This window comes from Tribolium castaneum, unplaced genomic scaffold (genome assembly GCF_031307605.1).
Source record: "Tribolium castaneum strain GA2 unplaced genomic scaffold, icTriCast1.1 ptg000038l, whole genome shotgun sequence".
NCBI lineage: Eukaryota > Metazoa > Arthropoda > Insecta > Coleoptera > Tenebrionidae > Tribolium > Tribolium castaneum.
In genome coordinates this window covers 48,779-57,500 of record NW_026986638.1, presented here as the reverse complement: position 1 = coordinate 57,500, position 8,722 = coordinate 48,779, and the positions used below count along the sequence as shown (strand labels likewise).

General features: G+C 35.4%; 1 pseudogene; it reads left to right on the top strand.

The window, feature by feature from the left end:
* LOC135267476 (large subunit ribosomal RNA) overlaps positions 1–4,188 on the top strand; it is a 10,516-nt pseudogene extending 6,328 nt beyond the window's left edge.
* The last annotated feature ends 4,534 nt before the right edge of the window (positions 4,189–8,722 follow it).

The window sequence follows — 8,722 nt, the reverse complement described above, 5'->3', positions numbered from 1 at the left end:
GGAATTAAAATGTCAAAATTCAAAAAAATTAAAAATCAACCAAATTAATATATGTTATAGTAGGGAAGCTCAGGATCAATTTAAAATTATTTTCAGAATTTTATCTCATTTCCTACCCCAAAACTTATAGAGGTAAATTTGGCTAAAAATTTGAAAATCTTTATTTACATTCGGATCGAGTTTGTTTTTTGTACATGGGTACCCTCTATGGTCCTGATTATGCTCCAGCAATCAAATTTGACATATTCAAATAAAGGGGGTAGTGGGGAATTAAAATGTCAAAATTCAAAAAAATTAAAAATCAACCAAATTAATATATGTTATAGTAGGGAAGCTCAGGATCAATTTAAAATTATTTTCAGAATTTTTTCTCATTTTCTACCCCAAAACTTATAGGGGTAAATTTGTCCAAAAATTTGAAAATCTTTATTTACATTCGGATTGAAGTCGGTATTTGTATATGGGTACCCCCTATGATCCTGATTATGCTCCAGCAATCAAATTTGACATATTCAAATAATGGGGGTAGTGGGGAATTAAAATGTCAAAATTCAAAAAAATTAAAAATCAACCAAATTAATATATGTTATAGTAGGGAAGCTCAGGATCATTTTAAAATTATTTTCAGAATTTTTTCTCATTTCCTACCCCAAAACTTATAGGGGTAAATTTGGCCAAAAATTTGAAAATCTTTATTTACCTTCGAATCGAGTTCGTTTTTTGTACATGGGTACCCTTTATGGTACTGATTATGCTCCAGCAATCAAATTTGACATATTCAAATAAAGGGGGTAGTGGGGAATTAAAATGTCAAAATTCAAAAAAATTAAAAAAAAACAACCAAATTAATATATGTTATAGTAGGGAAGCTCAGGATCAATTTAAAATTATTTTCAGAATTTTATCTTATTTCCTACCCCAAAAAATTGAGGGGTAAATTTGGACAAAAGTTTGAAAATCTTTATTTACATTCGGATTGAAGTCGTTATTTGTGCATGGGTACCCTTTATGGTCCTGATTATGCTCCAGCAATCAAATTTGACATATTCAAATAAAGGGGGTGGTGGGGAATTTAAATGTCAAAATTCAAAAAAATTAAAAATTAACCAAATTAATATATGTTACAGTAGGGAAGCTCAGGATCAATTTAAAATTAATTTCAGAATTTTATCTCATTTCCTACCCCCAAAAATAGAAGGGTAAAATTGGCCAAAAATTCGAAAATGTTTATTTATATTCGGATCGAGGTCGTTTTTTGCATACGGGTACCCCTTATGGTCCTTATTATGCTCCATCAATCAGAGTTGACATATTCAAATAAAGGGGGTAGTGGGGAATTAAAATGTCAAAATTCAAAAAAATTAAAAATCAACCAAATTAATATATGTTATAGTAGGGAAGCTCAGGATTAATTTAAAATTATTTTCAAAGTTTTTTCTCATTTCCTACCCCAAAACTTATAGGGGTAAATTTGTCCAAAAATTTGAAAATCTTTATTTACATTCGGATTGAAGTCGGTATTTGTATATGGGTACCCCCTATGATCCTGATTATGCTGCAGCAATCAAATTTGACATATTCAAATAAGGGGGGTAGTGTGAAATTAAAATGTCAAAATTCAAAAAATTTAAAAATCAACCAAATCAATATATGTTATAGTACGGAAGCTCAGAATCAATCTAAAATTAGTTTCAGAATTTTATCTCATCTCCTACCCCAAAAAAATCGGGGGTAAATTTGGCTAAAAATTTGAAAATCTTTATTTATGGTCGGATCGAGGTCGTTTTTTGCATACGGGTACCCTTTATGGTCCTGATTATGCTCCATTGATCCGAGTTGACATATTCAAATTAGGGGGGTAGTGGGAAATTAAAATATCAAAATTCAAATAATTTAAAAATTAACCATATTAATATATGTTATAGTAGAGAAGGTCAGGATCGATTTAAAATTTGTTTCAGAATTTTATCTCATTTTCTACCCCAAAGAAACAAAGGGTACATTTGGCCAAAAATTTAAAAATCTTTATTTATATTCCGATTGATGTCGTTTTTTGCATATGGGTACCCTCTATGGTCCTGATTATGCTCCATTAATCAGAGTTGACATATTCAAATTTGGGGGGTAGTGGGAAATTAAAATGTCAAAATTCAAAAAAATTAAAAATCAACCAAATTAATATATGTTATAGTAGGGAAGCTCAGGATCAATTTAAAATTATTTTCAGAATTTTATCTCATTTCCTACCCCAAAACTTATGGGGGTAAATTTGGCCATAAATTTGAAAACCTTTATTTATATTTCGATCGATGTCGTGTTTTGCATGCGGGTACCCCCTATAGTCCTGATTATGCTCCAGCAATCTAATTTGACATATTCAAATAAGGGGGGTAGTGGAGAATTAAAATGTTAAAATTAAAAAATATTAAAAATCGACCAAATTAATATATGTTATAGTAGAAAAGCTTAGGATCGATTCAAATTTAGTTTAAAAATTTCATCTCATTTCCTACCCCAAAAAATATAGGGGTAAATTTGGCCAAAAACTTGAAAATATTTATTTATATTCGGATCGATGTCGTTTTTTGTACATGGGTACCCCCTATGGTCCTGATTATGCTCCAGCAATCAAATTTGACATATTCAAATAGGGGGGGTAGTGGGGAATAAAAATGTCAAAATTCAAAAAATTTTAAAATCGACCACAATAATATATGTTATAGTAGGAAAGCTCAGAATCGATTCAAATTTAGTTTCAGAATTTTATCTCATTTCCTACCCCAAAAAATATAGGGGTAAAGTTGGTCAAAAATTTGAAAATTTTTATTTATATTCGGATCGATGTCGTTTTTTGCATGCGGGTACCCCCTATGGTCCTGATTATGCTCCACCAATCAGAGTTGACATATCCAATTTAGGGGTTTCTGGGAAATTAAAATATCAAAATTCAAAAAATTTTAAAATCAACCAAATTAATATATGTTATAGTAGGGAAGCTCAGGATCAATTTAAAATTATTCTCTGAATTTTATCTCATTTCCTACTCTGAAGAAAAAAGGGGTAAACTTAAGCGAAAGTTTGAAAATCTTTGTATATATTTGGATCGAGATCGTTTTTTGCATACGGATACCCCTTATAGTCTTAATTATGCTCTACTAATCAGAGTTGACATATTCAAATTAAGGGGGTAGTGGGAAATTAAAATGTCAAAATTTTTTCATAAGTTGTTATAAATTTTTGTATGTTTTCATACGTTTTTATCGCTTTTTACTTATTTTTATGTTTTTATATGTTTTTACAAGTTTTTATAAGTTTTCATATGATTTTACAAGTTTTTATATATTTTTACAACTTTTTATACCTTTTTGTAAGTTTCTATAGTTTTTATAAAGTTAAATCACTTAGTTGATGGCATACTTCGTACTTGGTTACCCAAAGGAAAATAAATTTTAAACACTTGATTGAGAAGTATATTTTGTAGTTGGTTTATCAACAGACAGATAATAAAAAAAACGCATATGTGATCAAAGACTAATTACGAAATATAAATAAATAGAGATTAATATGCTTTCGAGGTGGTCGGCGAGCATTCTGGGTCGGTACTCATCCGAGGACGGTACTCATCCGAGATCCTCAGGTCCGCGTTCCTGGTTCACCCGCTAATAGGGAACGTGAGCTGGGTTTAGACCGTCGTGAGACAGGTTAGTTTTACCCTACTGATGACTCGTCGTTGCGATAGTAATCCTGCTCAGTACGAGAGGAACCGCAGGTTCGGACATTTGGTTCACGCACTCGCTCGAGCGGGCGGTGGTGCGAAGCTACCATCCGTGGGATTATGCCTGAACGCCTCTAAGGCCGTATCCTTTCTAGTCAAAGGTGGCAACGATACCTTTAGGAGTTTCGAGAGTCGACAGGCTCAAAACAATGTGACTTTACTAGGCGTTTAACGCTTGCGTACGAACGTCGCACGAGCCCTATTTGCCGTGTGAAGCCACCGATCGGCGGCGGGATCGATCCTTGCCACGTCCGACCAGGCTTCTAGACGGTCAATTATGGGTACATTGTTGTTCGACGTCGAAACTCGGAATTGTCTGTAGACGACTTACGTACCTGGCAGGGTGTTGTACTCGGTAGAGCAGTTTCCACGCTGCGATCTGTTGAGACTCAGCCCTCAGCTTGGGGATTCGTCTTGTCGGCGAGACGAGACCCCGTCAACGTTTAGAAAGCTGAGTGGATAAAAAATATACCCAGCCAGGTACACATTGTTTATATAAAAATTTCTAGTATGCAATGCAACTTGGGCTAATAACCAACATGAACTTACTCTATTTTATTATTACATACGTACCTGGCAAGGTGTTGTATTCGGTAGAGCTGTTTCTACGCTGCGATCTGTTAAGACAGACTCAGCTTGGAGATTCGTCTTGTCGGTGAGACGAGACTCCGTCAACGTTTAGAAAGCTGAGAGGATAAAACAATACACAGCCAGGTACACATTGTTTATATAAAAATTTCTAGTATGCAATGCAACTTGGGCTAATAACCAACATGAACTTACTCTATTTTATTATTACATACGTACCTGGCAAGGTGTTGTATTCGGTAGAGCTGTTTCTACGCTGCGATCTGTTAAGACAGACTCAGCTTGGAGATTCGTCTTGTCGGTGAGACGAGACTCCGTCAACGTTTAGAAAGCTGAGAGAATAAAACAATACACAGCCAGGTACACATTGTTTAATAAATATTACTAGTATGCAATGCAACTTGGGCTAACCAACATGAACTTACTCTATTTTATCATTACAAATAAATTTACCTCTCTAAAAACTCTCACTCTTCTCACCACAATTTAATACACTTTAGTAGTGTACAGCCTTATTTCTCTCAAGTAACAAAAAGACGATGGTGTGGTTGGTGATAGTGATAGAAACCAACTAGTCTTAAAGAGTATGAGTAATAGAGTCAGAGATGAATAATACAAGAGAGAGGAAAGAAAGAGAAAGAGAAAGAAGACAGAGAGAAAGAAAGAAATTAAAAGGAAAAGAAGATAGATGATAGAGAGAGAGAGAGAGAGAGAGAGAGAGAGGAGGAAGAGTAGAAGAAAGCCAGCAAATTTATTCGAACGACATACTTCGTTCTACGGACTTAGCACATAGCTCTCGCCTAGCACATAGCTCTCGCCTAGCACATAGCTCTCGCCTAGCACATAGCTCTCGCCTAGCACATAGCTCTCGCCTAGCACATAGCTCTCGCCTAGCACATAGCTCTCGCCTAGCACATAGCTCTCGCCTAGCACATAGCGCTCGCCTTGCACCATTCACTGCTTAATAACTACTGCATATAATAAAGTCACGATTGCTCATGTGGTAAAATAGTAATGACACAATCATTTAGTTTAAAGGTATGCAACCAACATTACACAAAACGCGCGCTAAAGTTGCCTAAAACCACGAAGTACTACGTATACTTTAATTGTAACGCAACTGGTTTCACAGTAAACGTGTATGAAAATTGCCTATATTCAAGAAGTACTACATTTGTTTAAATATTGTATTACTGTTACGAAGTACGACGTTTAAATATTATGAATTATTTTTAGTTGTATATAAAATCATAGCTATTTTTGTAAATTAATAATGCAACCCGCAATACACCAAATGTGTATTAATATTGCCTAACTTGTACGAAGTACAACGTTCATTTAAGTGCATTAAGTATGGTGCTCTGTGTGATGAAATACGACGTTCATGTGACCATAAAGTAACAAACGAAGTACGGCGCTCACAAATGCAGCACTCAAAATTATTGTTTCATTGCACGACGTTTGCTTTGTTTCTGACTGCGACGAAATGCAGCGTTCATTTGACTTTGTACATAGTACAGACGAAGTACGACGTTTGCGAAGTACGGCACTCAAAATCGTGATTTTCATGTACGACGTTTATTTGCACGTGCTGCCGACTGCGACGGAGTACAGCGTTCAATTGACTTTGTGCATAGTACAGACGAAGTACGACGTTTGCGAAGTACGGCACTCAAAATCATGATTTTCTTGTAAGACGTTTATTTGCAGTTGCTTCCGACTGCGACGAAGTACAGCGTTCAATTGACTTTGTACATAGTACAGACGAAGTACGACGTTTGCGAAGTACGGCACTCAAAATCATGATTTTCTTGTAAGACGTTTATTTGCAGTTGCTTCCGACTGCGACGAAGTACAGCGTTCAATTGACTTTGTACATAGTACAGACGAAGTACGACGTTTGCGAAGTACGGCACTCAAAATCATGATTTTCTTGTAAGACGTTTATTTGCACTTGCTGTCGACTGCGACGAAGTTTAGCGTTCATTTGACTTTGTACATAGTACAGACGAAGTACGACGTTAGCGAAGTACGGCACTCAAAATCGTGATTTTCTTGTACGACGTTTATTTGCACGCGCTGTCGACTGCGACGAGGTTTAGCGTTCACTTGACTTTGTACATAGTATAGACGAAGTACGACGTTTGCGAAGTACGGCACTCAAAATCGTGATTTTCTTGTAAGACGTTTATTTGCAGTTGCTTCCGACTGCGACGAAGTACAGCGTTCAATTGACTTTGTACATAGTACAGACGAAGTACGACGTTTGCGAAGTACGGCACTCAAAATCATGATTTTCTTGTAAGACGTTTATTTGCACTTGCTGTCGACTGCGACGAAGTTTAGCGTTCATTTGACTTTGTACATAGTACAGACGAAGTACGACGTTAGCGAAGTACGGCACTCAAAATCGTGATTTTCTTGTACGACGTTTATTTGCACGCGCTGTCGACTGCGACGAGGTTTAGCGTTCACTTGACTTTGTACATAGTATAGACGAAGTACGACGTTTGCGAAGTACGGCACTCAAAATCGTGATTTTCTTGTACGACGTTTATTCGCACGTGCTGCCGACTGCGACGAAATGCAGCGTTCATAGTACAAACGAAGTACGACGTTCACAAAGTGATGAAGTAAAACGTAAACAATAAATAATAATAATGCAACCCACAATACACTAATTGTGTATTAAAATTGCATAACCTACACGAAGTACGACGTTCAAGAATACTAAAGAATTTTATTTGTGTTGTATATAATGAAAAAACAGCAAATTTTTTTGCAAATTACGTATCTGTAAATAAATGTAAACATTTAGCAACTAATCAAAATTGTTTTTTTTGCCTAGATATTAAAGTAAAACATAAAAATACATTAAATTTATAAAATGCAACCCGCAGCACACTAGATGTGCATTAATATTGCATAACCTTCACGAAGTACGACGTCCAAAAATATTAATTTTTTTTTATATTGAGGTTGAAAGTGAGAAAACATAAATTAATAATAATGCAACCTGCAATACACTTAATATGTACTGATCTTGCATAACCTTCACGAAGTACTACGTTCAAATATAAATTAATATTATTGTGACCCGCAATACACTAAATTTGTATCAATATTGCATAACTTACACGAAGTACGACGTTTGAAAATATTAAATGTTTTATTTGTAGTTTGCATATAATAAAAAAAAAACAAATTTTTATGTAAATTACGTATCTATAAATAAACGTACATATTTAACAATTAAATAAACATAGTATTTTGGCCTAGATATTAAATTAAAACATAAAAATGCATAATATTTATTAAAATGCAACTTGCAATACACCAAATGTGTATTAATATTGCATAACCTTTACGAAGTACGACGTTCACGAAGTACGTCGTTTACGAAGTGCGACGTTTACGAAGTACGTCGTTTACGAAGTGCGACGTTCACGAAGTACGTCGTTTACGAAGTGCGACGTTCACGAAGTACGTCGTTTACAAAGTGCGACGTTCGCGAAGTACGACGTCTACACATTAGGGCACTCAAAATTATTGTTACGTTGTACGACATTCAGACGTTCCAACTGCGACTAACTACAGCATTCATTTGACTTTGCACATACGACGAACGAAGTACGACGTTTACGAAGTACGGCGCTTAAAATAATTTTGTTTTTATTAATTAATTATTTTTTTTAAAACAAACGTTTTTATAATTAAATTTTATAATGGTTTAAATATAAAATATGACTTTTTAATATTATCAATATTTAAAATATTTTCTCCCTTTTGTGTGTATGCCTTATAGTTATAGAGCTGTGCGCTTCGGTAGACGTCGCCTGTGGAGCTATGTCAGTGGAGCGGTGCGCACATCCAATACCGAGCGGCTGCCTCGATCGGTGTCGCGCTGGTATACATATGGTAGTGGTGTGTGTCGATGCGTTGAGTGAGGCGATATGAACGGTGTAACGGTTTAGTCGAAGTTTATCATAAATGACGACGACAAAACGACCGATTATGTATACGTTCTGCATTTGCTTCCAATTTATCGACGTTTATCGCACATTTCCGCTATCGAATTCGAATAGGGCTTTGCTTGCGAGATTGCTTTATTTTGTGATTTTGTGGCTCGCCCAGTTCCCCACAGCGAGATTGCGGATGCGGCAAAACGTATTCTCTTACGTTGGCGGTCCTTATGCAATCAAACTTTGTTGAACTAACAAATGTTTGTGATTTAAACAAACAAAAATAATAAATGCGTCAACTCTCTAATATCCGAGCGAGAATATTTATATAATATTCGTAACGTTTATGGATTCGAAAGAATTTCATAAATTCACGTCGCATTCAATCTTGCGAAGA